The 12,741-nt window shown below is 47.4% G+C and overlaps 1 protein-coding gene and 1 long non-coding RNA gene across 2 annotated transcripts in view; one reads left to right on the top strand and one right to left on the bottom strand.

Annotated features, from left to right (window-relative positions):
* The window catches only part of LOC144805540 (uncharacterized), a 215,678-nt gene that overhangs the window by 126,258 nt on the left and 76,679 nt on the right, over positions 1-12,741 (top strand). The gene's annotated exons all lie outside the window — the stretch shown is intronic.
* Positions 9,310-12,741, bottom strand: part of LOC144805553 (uncharacterized) — a 37,596-nt gene continuing 34,164 nt past the window's right edge. The window contains exon 4 of the long non-coding RNA XR_013605539.1: positions 9,310-9,589. This is a non-coding gene — a long non-coding RNA (uncharacterized LOC144805553). The remainder of the gene's footprint in view (positions 9,590-12,741) is intronic.

Here is a 12,741-nt window from a genome sequence, read left to right as displayed (position 1 = left end):
TGTCTAGACTTATTTAAACATTGCAGTTAAGTACTGTTTTAAGAATGCAATCAAGTACATGATTGCCAAACATACTATTCTGGTCAGGCAGGCTTTAATATAGCCTTATGGCCCCCTGCAAGGGCATGCGTCTCGGGGCTGCAACGGGTTCAGGGCCTTTAACGACTGGTATATCCCGTGGCAGAAGGGCTATAAGGCAATTAGAAGATTCCACCCACTGAGGGTAGATTGTTCTAAATTAAAAAGAGAAAAAACATGAAGACAAACATTGGTATGTTGGAGCTCCGGACTTATAACAGCAATTACAAGCCATTTAAGGGCTTTAATACAGTGAAAATGTATCTCAATACATAACGGTTGGCAAATTGCCGTTTTCTTATCATTTTATCCTCCCCTCCGGAGTCAGCAACTAGGTGTTTCAGAAATGTATGACCTTTTTATTCTGTACACTGCAATAAAAGCTAGGGACAGCTGTCTTGTTCATCAATCAGACTACCATTTAAATTAGTTTGAGCATCCGCGAGCCCGCCACCTAGCTTGAGAAACCAGTTCTCGGTGAACACCCACCATGTCATACAGGACAGGCAGCCAAGTCAATAGGGAGTCATCTCTCTTTACTTGAATATCATTGGTTCACAAAGCCTTCCATACCAAAAGAGCCATGGTGGATGGAACTCTGGCGCTGTGGCTGTGCTATGCTCTTTCTAGCATTTTACGGTAACTAACGGTTTCATTTCCAAGTTCTGACAGTGACCTCATCCTATTCTACTGGACATAGAACTAGTGTGCTAGGCTGTATCTCAAACCAGCTTTATAGGCTTTTCGGCTAGCACCTGTTTTAAAGAGAACCAGGGGCAGAAAAAGGTTTACAGAAATCAAAAGAACCAAATGCAATTAATTTCATATCACTATTTTTTGTGTCAAATGTTTTGGTTCTCTAAAATTTCCAAATGACTCAGCCTCACTAGCAATTATTTTCAATTGTATAAATATTTAGATATGGTGTCCTGGCTTTAGAAGTGAGGTTCCGTGAATTCTGAACCCGTTTCATAAAGGTGATGGTTTCGTTACGAATTTGATATTAGCGAACCGTAACTAGTTAGTGCGGCAAGTATGAGTGTTTTCATCACGTTAGACAGATGGATTCACTACGTATTTAGGGATTTCGTTCTGAACCCTTGGGTTCCATTTTGTGTATGGCAGCCATTTTGTGGTTGCCCTCACATAGGCCGATGACTGTGGCTGAACTAGTCTTTTTAAGGACATGTACACCTTAGCTCCAGTTCGTGCCGACTCCTGTTTGACCTGAGTGAACTGACCCTGTTGCCTGAAGCTGACCTTGTTAAACCAGGTCCTGCCCTCTAGCTGATCAAGATTAAGGATCAGAGCACAGGACATCGTAAAGTTTTATTGCACACAAATATGCCTTATCCTACTCTCACCTGTTTCTGCTCCTTTCTTTATGGTCTATTTTGATTGGGTTGTGGCCTTTTTTATTATGGGTTCGTTCGACCTGTCTAAAGATGAATGTTGGGTTTGAGCGATGATTGATCATGGGCTGGGCAACTGAAAAGTGGGTTTTACTGTCATGCGATACCTTTGGTGTGAATACATGTGATTGGACAGTTTGTAAATATTAGGTATTTGTCTGGAATGTGATTTTTGGCATAAAAAGGGACGACTTGCTGTGTAAAATTGAGCAGTCTCCTGAGAACTCATACCGTGATGATTTCTAGGACTTCTGTTACTGGCTGCAGCCAATAAATTTGATCTTTGACACCACCAAGAAGTTACTGTGTCTCTGTATTCTAAGACAGGTGGAACCCGAAGACTTTGGGCGTACCCCTGGCGCCGCTGGGTATTAAATAACCCGGTTCTTCAGTTGGCGCTTCCAACGTGGGGCGATCTCAGCGGTACCGGTCCAAGCCTGAAGATTGTGAGGAGCTTCGTGAGGAAATTCTGGAGGACGGCCACCACTTCATCGACCCCGGCATGTCGAATGTGGACTGAAGGTCTTTTCTGCGAGGCTTCCCGCTTTCCTGACGGCTACGAAGGACTGCTGCCCTGACTGTCGCCCTGTCTTGGACCCACTTGTGATGCTTTGTACGGCGAGACGATAGACGGGTCTTCTGGTGGCGTGACTGATACCTCAGTTAAGTAAAAGTGGGTCGCCCCCAGTCCTTAGTTTTTGGTTCTTTGGTTCTTAGTTTGTTTGGTCCTTAGTTTTGATTTGAAAATTGCAATTTCCAAAACTGAGGGTCTTGTATATTTACGAGTGTATCGGTAGAGATAATCCCTTGAAGTTTGAAGCTCGATTGGTGAGCGAAGATGCCTAATCGTAGTAAATTTGGTACTTGGTTTGGTTGTGGTTGCAACAGGGATTCCCGATTGGAGGATTCATGTCCGATACCTCCGGTTGGAACTTCGACTTATGAGCTCTATTCTAAACACTAGCAAAAAACACAGTTGATGGACAGAATGTAGAACAATGTCATACATTCACCCCAGTACAAGGATCTGGGCCTAAATCCATTGTTTTTTTGCACTCCACACCACCCTGGGTTAGACACTGGCTATATGCAAATCAGATCTGACCCTGTGCCCCATGGGAACAGTCCAGTCCGAACTACCAAGCCATGTCTTTCCCAGACCGGAATCAAGCATCCAAGGACCGGTTTCTGGCTATCAGCCTTCATTCAGCCTGGATAGCTTGACTCCAGTGATGTGGAGAGCCTGGGACTCACGTATGAGCATACCCAGCCCACTCGGGGTGAAAATTGCAAAAAACACAGTTGATGGACAGAATGTAGAACAATGTCATACATTCACCCCAGTACAAGGATCTGGGACTAAATCCATCGTTTTTTTGCACTCCACACCACCCTGGGTTAGACACTGGCTATATGCAAATCAGCTCTGACCCTGTGCCCCATGGGAACAGTCCAGTCCGAACTACCAAGCCATGTCTTTCCCAGACCGGAATCAAGCATCCAAGGACCGGTTTCTGGCTATCAGCCTTCATTCAGCCTGGATAGCTTGACTCCAGTGGTGTGGAGAGCCTGGGACTCACGTCTGAGTATACCCAGCACACTCGGGGTGAAAATGATTTGACTTTGTGGATTAACTTATGACATTGTTGTGAGAAGTTGGCCCGATATGCAGTGTTCACTATTCTAGCTACCACTATGCATCGGTCCAAACGACCCTTATGGTGATTGGTTGTAAGTCAACCTTAGACCAGCTATCCTAGTAGCGTGGATACGAGCAGTCTTCGGGCTAAACTCTAGAGGGCGTGTTAAGCCAGCTGTTATACCATCACATACCCCTTGAACACCAAGTGAAAGGACACCACACAAGTGTTATGAAAATAAACAGTATATTTATTAGAATCACAACAGCCCTGTACTCTTTATGAGGACAGGGTACTAAGCACAGAACAAAACTCTTAGGAAAATACTTCAAGTGCACAATCAATACAAGTGCCCGAGGGCACGGAAAGTTTAGAGGTCTCGGGCGGACCCGATAAGGCAAGTCGGAAGCGAGGGACTCGGGACCCTTAAGTAAGGAGGCTATGCGGGCACCGAAATGCCAAAGTTACCTAGCCACAAGGGCTGCGGCTGCACAAGTCTTACAGGAGTCGGTGGTCTTCGCTGACGAGCCAGGAGCCGGAAGGAAGGAGTTGCTGGCCGGCGACCAGTGAAGAATAGTTCGTAGAGATCCAAGCCTGGATCAGAGATCGATGATACCAGAAAGCAGAGGGGACCAAGTTCGTACTACTAGCCAGTAGTCAGAGGGTACCAGGAGGGCACCGGATGGCCGTCACCTCGACTAGGTGAGTGGGCGACGCTAGGCTCTGCAGTCTCACGGACCAGGAGGCGTTGTCGGCGACCAGGATGGAGGTGCGAGCTGTCCCACGAAGGTTGATGCTGTCGGCGTCGCTGGGCCCAGGGTTGGGGCAACAAGCCTTGGCAGATTTCAGGGCCACGTGGTGGGCCTAAAATGGCGTCTTGAGTGGACCAGGAGGGTCCGGGGTGCTCCTCTCGTAAAAGGGAGCAAGGGCCGGTCTGGAGCAACCAGACCAGCAGCGGTGGTTGTCGGATGTCGTCAAGGAGGTCACAGGCCAGCGGCTAGTAACCGGACAACGTGCTGAGCGGCAAAGCAGAAGGGCCCCACGCAGATCGTGGAGATGCTGGGAGACTGCACTTCGATGCTGGAGCGGCTCAGGGTCGGGGCTTCTCGGACCCCAGAGCACTCACCAGTGGATTCCTTCGGTGATCGTGCTGGTTAAGAAAGCGTGCAGGTTTTGATGATGGCCGGTCCCTCGAGGTCTCGTCGCACCCACAGATCTCAGCTAAGCTGACGATGTGGGTAGAGGTCAGAGGTGCCAGGGAAGCCGGTTCTCGTCGAGCTGGGTCGTCGGATTCCTGAGGAAGGACTTGCAGCAAACCGCAGAGTTCTTAGATGGTGCCTGCGGATGCAGGGTGACTACTCCTTAGCCACAAGGGAGAAATCTTGAGAAGAGTCTCGAATGTCCTTTCGTAGAAAGTAGTTCTTGATTCAAAGATGATCTAATTTGGAAGGGTCCCCGCTCCTGCCTTTATCCTAAAGAAAGGGGTGGGTACATGACTAGGTCCTGCCCTAGGGGTGGGACCAGGAAGGGGGGCAGTTACACCCCTCTCCCCTGCCGGGCTTTCCCCAGGTCAGGGGCTGCGCGCCCCTGGAACTGGTTCTAGCCGGCAGATGCGTAGTGAGCACTGGGGTGCCACTCCGCAGTCACCTTCTCGCACAGCCCTACCTACCCAGAATACACAAAACCCTGTCTGGGATGGTGCGAACACCGCCCCTGACAGGAAACCCTTTGTCCAAGCTCTCCTCGCTGGAAGGACTCCCAGCAGCAGGAGGTCAGACTCGTGTCTGTGGTGGCAGCATCCATTTTGTGGAGCTGAGGCTTCAGTTAACTTTAACCGGGGTTCACAGTTACGTACATGTCGTGTCCCTCTAGAAGGGCGGAATGCTAACCTCGTCGCCAGAATTGGTGAGGGGGCAGCATCCCGATTCGTATGACACCTTACTCGACATGTCTTGATAACGCGATACCGAAGTTACCGACATGGTACGCGTTATCATGGAACAGCCATTGGGTCTTGGTTCCGCAAGCTGCAACCGGGCTCGGCTCGTGCCAGAGCCCAACTCACATGGTTCCATGCACTCTGCCTTCAGGATTGTCAAGGCCTGCCATAGGAGTGACTGATAGGAACTCGGGTGTCCATTTTAGGTTAGATATAGGGATACTATACCTACAGCAACGGGCGAGTACGCCACGTTGCCCCAGCTGTCGTGCAGCCAGTTGTGTCAGATTTAGATGGCCATCCAGGGGTGGCATAATACATGCTTCGGCCCCTGGTAGGCCCTGGGTACACCGATGCCCTGAGTTACAGGGTCTGACAGGGTGGCCCGGTTCCAATTGGGTAGTGCACCTAAGGTACACACATTAATTTAGCGAGAGAACAGCTAGGCTGTGGGTCGGATTAGCAGGCCCACAGCCCGAGAAAGTCGTAAACCAGTGAAACAAAAGCAAAAAGTCTGGGTGATCATAGGATTGCAGACCCTACTCTCCTACATGACCCCCCCCCCCCAAACGTTGGGACAATAAACTAACCTTGACCAGGTGAGTCTTCTTGTTCTAAGTGGAAATACCTGGAGAGCCCATCTGCATTGCCATGATCAGTGCCAGGTCTATGCTCCACTGTGAAGTCCATCCCCTGTAGGGAAATGGACCACCTAAGCAGTTTGGGGTTTTCACCCTTCATCTGATTTAGCCATAGGAGGGGCTTATGGTCGGTCTGAATCTTGAAATGAGTGCCAAACAAGTATGGCCTCAGTTTCTTCAGGGCCCACACCACAGCGAAGGCCTCCCTCTCTATAGCTGACCAATTTTTCTCTCTGGGGGTCAGCCGTCTGCTTATAAAAGCAATGGGCTGGTCATTACCATCAAAATTCAGTTGAGATAGAACAGCTCCCACACCCAACTCAGAAGCATCTGTTTGGACAATGAATGGTTTGGAGTAGTCTGGACTCTTGAGGATAGGTGCCGTGCACATGGCCTGTTTTAGGTCATCGAATGCTTTTTGACAGCTCGCTGTCCACTGAACCTTTTTTGGCATTTTCTTACTCGTCAGTTCATTAAGCGGAGTCACAATCGATCCGTAATTTCTGACGAACTTTCGGCAGTAACCAGTCAGGCCCAAGAAAGCTCGAACCTGAGTCTGGGTGGTTGGAGGAGCCCAGTCCCTGATTGACTGTATCTTGCTCTCCAGTGGTTGAACTTGGCCTCCACCGACAAGGTGGCCCAAGTATACAACCTGTGTCTGCCCTATCTGGCACTTGGTAGCCTTGATAGTGAGACCTGCTGCTTGCAGAGCCTCTAACACTTTCCGCAGGTGGACCAGGTGATCCTCCCAGGTGGAGCTAAAGACAGCGATATCGTCAAGATACGCCGCACAGAAGTCATCCAGCCCAGTGAGAACGTGATTCACCAACCGTTGGAAGGTGGCAGGTGCATTTTTCAAACCAAAGGGCATCACCACGAACTGATAATGCCCACCAGGGGTAGAAAATGCGGTCTTAGGCTTGGCGTCCTCAGCTAACCTGATTTGCCAATACCCAGCTGTCAGGTCAAACGTACTTAAGTAGTTGGCCGAAGCCAATCTATCGATAAGCTTGTCTGCCCTTGGTATTGGGTGGGCATCAGTCTTAGTGACTGCATTGAGACCCCTGTAGTCTACGCAGAACCTCATCTCTTTCTTACCGCCCGGGGTGTGAGGTTTCGGCACTAGAACTACGGGACTAGCCCAAGGGCTATCCGAGGGTTCAATGACTCCCAGCTCCAACATTTTCTGCACTTCACTTTTGATGCCGTCTCTAACGTGATCGGGCTGCCTGTAGATTTTACTCTTGATGGGCAAGCTGTCACCAGTGTCAACCTCATGGGTACACCAATTGGTCTGACTGGGTGTTAGAGAGAACATATGCCGGAAGGATTGAAGAACCTGTTTACAATCCCCCTGTTGATGTTCGGAGAGGCTGCCACAAAAGACAACACCGTCCACCGATCCATCGTCAGGATTCTGAGTGAGCAGGTCGGGGAGAGGGTCACTCTCCTCCTCCTGTCCCTCATCTATGGCCATGAGCAAGCTCATGTCCTTCCTGTCGACATATGCCTTGAGCCTGTTGACATGAAGCACCCTGTGGGGGCTCCGGGGAGTTCCAAGGTCCACCAGGTAGGTGACCTCTCCCTTTTTCTCCAGGATGGTGTAGGGCCCGGACCATTTGTCCTTGAGTGCTGCTGGGGCCACTGGCTCCAACGCCCACACCTTCTGTCCGGGCTGATAAACAGTCAAGACAGCCTTTTGGTCATGCCAAGCTTTTTGTAAGTCTTGGCTGGCCTTAAGGTTTTCGGATGCCTTCTCCATGTACTCAGCCATCCGCGAGCGGAGACCAAGGACATAGTCCACTATGCTGGTTGCAGGCTTTTGAGAGGTCTCTCCCATCCTTCCTTCACCAAACACAGGGGTCCTCTTACAGGATGCCCGTACAAAAGTTCAAAAGGGCTGTAGCCAACCCCCTTCTGTGGGACTTCTCTGTAAGCGAATAAAAGGCAGAGAATCAGGACGTCCCATCTACGCCGGAGCTTTTCAGGTAGTCCATGAATCATCCCTTTCAGGGTCCTGTTGAACCGCTCAACAAGCCCATTGCATTGTGGATGATAGGGTGTAGTGAACTTGTAGTTGACACCACATTCCTTCCACATAGCAGTCAAATAGCTCGACATGAAGTTTGCACCTCTGTCAGAGACAACCTCCTTAGGGAAGCCCACTCTGGAGAACACTCCAACTAGGGCTCTTGCCACAACAGGTGCTGTAGTGGTCCTAAGGGGAATAGCTTCAGGATACCTGGTGGCATGATCCACTACCACCAGTATAAACTTGTGCCCTGATGCTGTTGGGGGTTCCATTGGACCGACAATGTCAATCCCCACTCGTTCAAAGGGCACCCCCACCACAGGCATTGGTATAAGGGGGGCCTTTGTCGTGCCACCTGACTTACCACTGGCTTGGCAAGTGACACAGGAGTGACAAAACTCCTTGGTATCTTCGTTCATGTGAGGCCAGTGAAAGTGCGAGACAAGCCTGTCCCACGTCTTCGTCTGGCCTAAGTGTCCTGCTAAGGGAATCTCGTGGGCCAAGGTAAGAAGGAAACCACGCTGAGACAAGGGGATAACCAGCCTCCTGGTCATGCCAGGCTTGGGGTCTCTTGCCTCAGTGTACAGGAGTCCATCCTCCCAGTATACCTTGTGGGTACCTGTGGCGTTCCCAGCAGCCTCAGCAGCAGCCTGCTGTCTGAGGGGTTCAAGGGAAGGGCAGTCTAACTGGTCCTTCCTCAGGTCTTCTCGTGAGGGTCCCCCTGAGCCCAGAAACTCAACTTGATCAAGTTCGAGTTCTTTAGGTTCAGTTTCCCGCAATTCCTGGAGGTCAGCCTCCTCTGAGACTTGATCCTCGACCTGGGGCAAGGGGGAAGGCGAGGCCTTAACCTGACTGCTCTTCTTCTTGGGAGGTGTCTGGTCCATTGTTCCAGGATCCAGCACCGATTCAGTGGGGCATCGTCTGACCTGTGACCTAGTCACAGCAAGCACATGTGCCGGCAAGCCTAACATTTCCATGTGAGTCCGGTGCTCCACTTCTGACCATTGTGATGACTCCAAATCATTGCCCAACAAACAATCCACTGGGAGGTCTGAACTAACGACAACCTTTTTCTGGCCATTTACCCCTCCCCAGGAGAAAGCAACAATCGCCATACTATGACTGGTAGTGACGTTGCTGGCATTGGTCACCAGGAAATCTGTACCTGGCATGATCTGTCCAGGGTCCACAAAGTTAGGCGTCACCATGGTGACGCTGGCACAAGTGTCCCTATAGGCCTGAGCCATTCTTCCATTGATCAAAGGCGTCTGTCGGTATTTTCCCAAAGTATTGGGACTGACATCAGGGGATATATCCACATCCCCCGTACAGACAAGGACAGCCTGAGTGAGCGTGCCAACTAAGTTGTCACACCCCTCAGAACCCAAGGTTAACCCAACTAGTCCCTTGGGAGGCGCACTACTACTGCTGGCTGTACTAGGGGGCACAGGTTTTTTAGAAAGGGAAAGTGCACACCGGGTTTAGTGTAATATTAATCTGAGAGTAATTTAGACATGTGTTTTACAATAAATCATTCTTCACTCATGTAATTATAGTTGATGTCATTTATTTTGTTTTATTTTTAGAGTATTATCAGTTCCTGTTTTTTTAAGTTTTTTTTACCTTATTATACTTTTGCTCATATATATATACTTTTTTTGTTTACCAAGGACATTGTCATATACAAAACATTAAGAAATTATCACATAAATAATCGCTTTTTTTTTAAAATATCCACATAATCATTATAAGAAACTTAATGTAAACGCAGAATTAATTCCTTCAACGCGTTTCGGCCGTCGCCTTCCTCAGGAAATCTGCCTTGTTCTTTACTATAGTTAACGTGGCTAAAAAATGATGAAAAAATAATGCTTTAGTATCTCTCTTATATACAGTTATATATTACACATGTCTTATTGCTTACTTCATTCTATTTTGACCTTACACACTGTTGTATTTATGTCTGTTACAGTTGCGCAAACTCCTAAGTCCGCTGAGGGCCATCTAAAGCTAGGTGCTGTCATATTTACACTTATCTACATACTTGTATTTACAAATTCTGTACATTTATTTCATTCATCCTATACATTATGTACATTTGTCTCTAATTCACATTTTCTGACTCATGTGATCTTACACCGTATGGATTATTGCTTGCAGATGGTAGCTACTCTACTGAGCTTCAAAATTCAATTGGCTTATATGACCAATTGGGACTTTCTAATAGTAGGACTTTCAAGATAGGGTGAAATGAATTTTCCAAGGAGACTTTAGTTGTTGTTGGCTAGAGGAGCATGTTATTACCTTGATTATAGGAGCAAACGGCTTCTAATAGATATATTTTGATTACTTCTGTGCGGAGGCCGAGGACCCAGATCCGTGTGTCTAGACGGAACGGAGAATGCCTTTTAATTTATCGTTCTAAGTGGAAGTTTGTATTAGTTTTTATTCCGATAGAAAGATTACCTTGTCTAGTGCTTATTTTGTGCTGTATGTCTCCGTCTATCAGTCTCGTTTGCTGCAAAGCAGGGTAGCTTCCTGTATGTTTGCTGGGTTCAGCGGGGGTGGTTTACATTGTCTACTGTGCAAGACACAAAGTTATGGCTATTTAATTTAAATCATGCTCATATCCTCGTAATATGTATCTCATGAGCAGGATATGTTTAATTTACCTTTAGAGTGCCTGTCGACTCCACCACAACTGCTGCCTCATTCTCTTTCATGGGTCTGCATTTCGGCTATAGATAATTTTGGACCTATACTGGGAGACAAGGGGACACTTGCGGTATCTATTTCTATTGTTGTTAGGCTGTGAAGCTCATACATGATACAGCGTAGCGCTTACCTATTACTGGTCTAAGACTTCTTCTGTGCGTTACCGCATGGTCTGCTCTGATGATTGACTGCTAGGGTGTTCGGACCCTGGATGCTATGCGCTGGGTGATCTCCTATAGATAGCGTAAAGAGGGGAAAATTTTACATTTCGTAGACTAGTATTATCGTGGGGATAGATTGAAAAACTACCGTGCGCGCCTCTATCTAAATGGATGAGCGTGGCATACCTGATGTGTTCTGGTACCGTCCTCGATATATTCCGATTGTCGATCTAGCAGCTGTCGTTCTGATGGGGCGTTTAAATAGCAAGCTATCTAGCGCCATGGGTCAGTGAGTGGAGCGTAATCTCGCGAGATTACGGGTTAGTGTGGGCTTGTACTTCCTGTTTAGGTATTAAGTGTTTGCTAGTGGCTCCGCCATCTTATCCTAGTTCCTGTGGTCCGTGGGCTGTGTCTAAATCTAATTATCAATTTGACCCAAAGTATGTTATTATTGTTTTAGTCTTTTAAGGGCATAGATGCAGAAGTTTATTAAAAGTAGGGTGTAATTTTGTGGCGGATACTTTTGGAATCTGTTCCCATTCATATTGTTATATGGAAAATAAACCGAAAACAATATGTTACTCTCTGAGTTCAACTGCTGCCATCTGCATGCAATATTAACATGTAAAATATTATGTACAACAACTGATAGGTAATGTCTGATGTTATATATATATAGTGGAAGTTCCATTGTGTACGCCATCCTGAAGCAGCCGGTCTAGTCGAGAGACATAATCAGACCCTGAAAATCCGTATTGCAAAAGTCTGTAAAGAAAAAGGTGTGGACTGGTTAGTAGCTCTGCCAGTTGCTCTATTTTATATGCGCATGGTCGCACATTCCAGATCAGGTCTGTCCCCGTATGAGGTCGTATTCGGCCGTCCCCCTAACATGTGGGGTACTCCTAGACCCCGAAGTATTACCGATGTTTCATGTAATATGTTGACAGATTACCTAGCTTCCTTGATGTCTGCCCTCAACTCATGTCGTTCACAGGTTGCTGCCGCATTTCCAGACAATACCGAGGTGGCACCGCATGAAATCGTTCCAGGTTCCCTTGTGATGGTCCGGAATTTTGACAGATCAAGTCCGCTGGAACCTCGTTGGAAGGAGCCACGTCAGGTCCTCTTGACCACCCGTACTGCCGTCAAGCTGGAAGGCAGGAAGGGGTGGGTCCACCTTTCTCATGTAAAACTTTTCAATGGATTGAAACCCGTTTCTAAAAACATTTCCAAGGAGTCCCAGGATTTTAAAGACTGCCAAGACATTGTTTTAAAGGACTGTCCCGCAAAAGACATTGACACAACCCCTTCCCTGTTAGAGAAAACTCCGCAACAGGAGTATAAGCAAAAACTACGGTCTAGTAAGTCAGTCAGTTTGATTGTATAAGTCCTCCCCTAGGTGAAACGGTTAGATTGTTTCTGACATGTATAAAATAGACCCCCATAGTGAGAGAGTCAGTAAAAACTCAATTCAATGTATCGTTTTTCTAAGTTTCATATTATTCATCAGCCTAATGATTTCCTGCACCAGTTATGCCTTTTTCCTATATTTTCCAGTTTCTCATGTAAATAAGTCTGCTAATGCTACAGTAGAGCACACGTTTAGTGATCTGCCTCCTCACGAATATTCTTACCGCCTCGCTATGCGTAATAATTCATTTATCCGTATGTTACATTATTCACACCAGACCAGCAATGCCACTAATTGTTGGGTGTGTGGTCGACTCCCCCCTTTCCAGACACCGAAGGGAGTTCTGCCACTCTTTCCTTATCCTTTTTCACATAATGGTTCGTGTGGAGCATGGTCCACGTTAACGTCATCCGCAACAGATATGTCTTTTCTTAACAGTACATGTTTCCCAGACAAGCAAGGTCTCCCCCACAGAACCGGGTTAGATCTAGAAAATGAAGTGTATAATTTAGGTAATTATTCGTCGAATTTCATGGTCCTGAATGTTCAGTCTGATACTACTCCAGACTCACCTGCTATTTCAGTATTACCAGTCAAAGGCGAATTATGTGTCCGTAATTATGGTTCTGTACACGTAGGCCATAGTGAATGTACTACTGTTATTCAGTATAGTGACAGTGGGAAATCTATTTTTAAAGCCTCACGTCATTCT

The sequence above is a fragment of the Lissotriton helveticus genome, assembly GCF_964261635.1.
Source record: "Lissotriton helveticus chromosome 1_1 unlocalized genomic scaffold, aLisHel1.1 SUPER_1_unloc_14, whole genome shotgun sequence".
Taxonomy (NCBI): Eukaryota; Metazoa; Chordata; class Amphibia; order Caudata; family Salamandridae; genus Lissotriton; species Lissotriton helveticus.
This window is presented reverse-complemented; position numbering and strand designations above follow the sequence as displayed.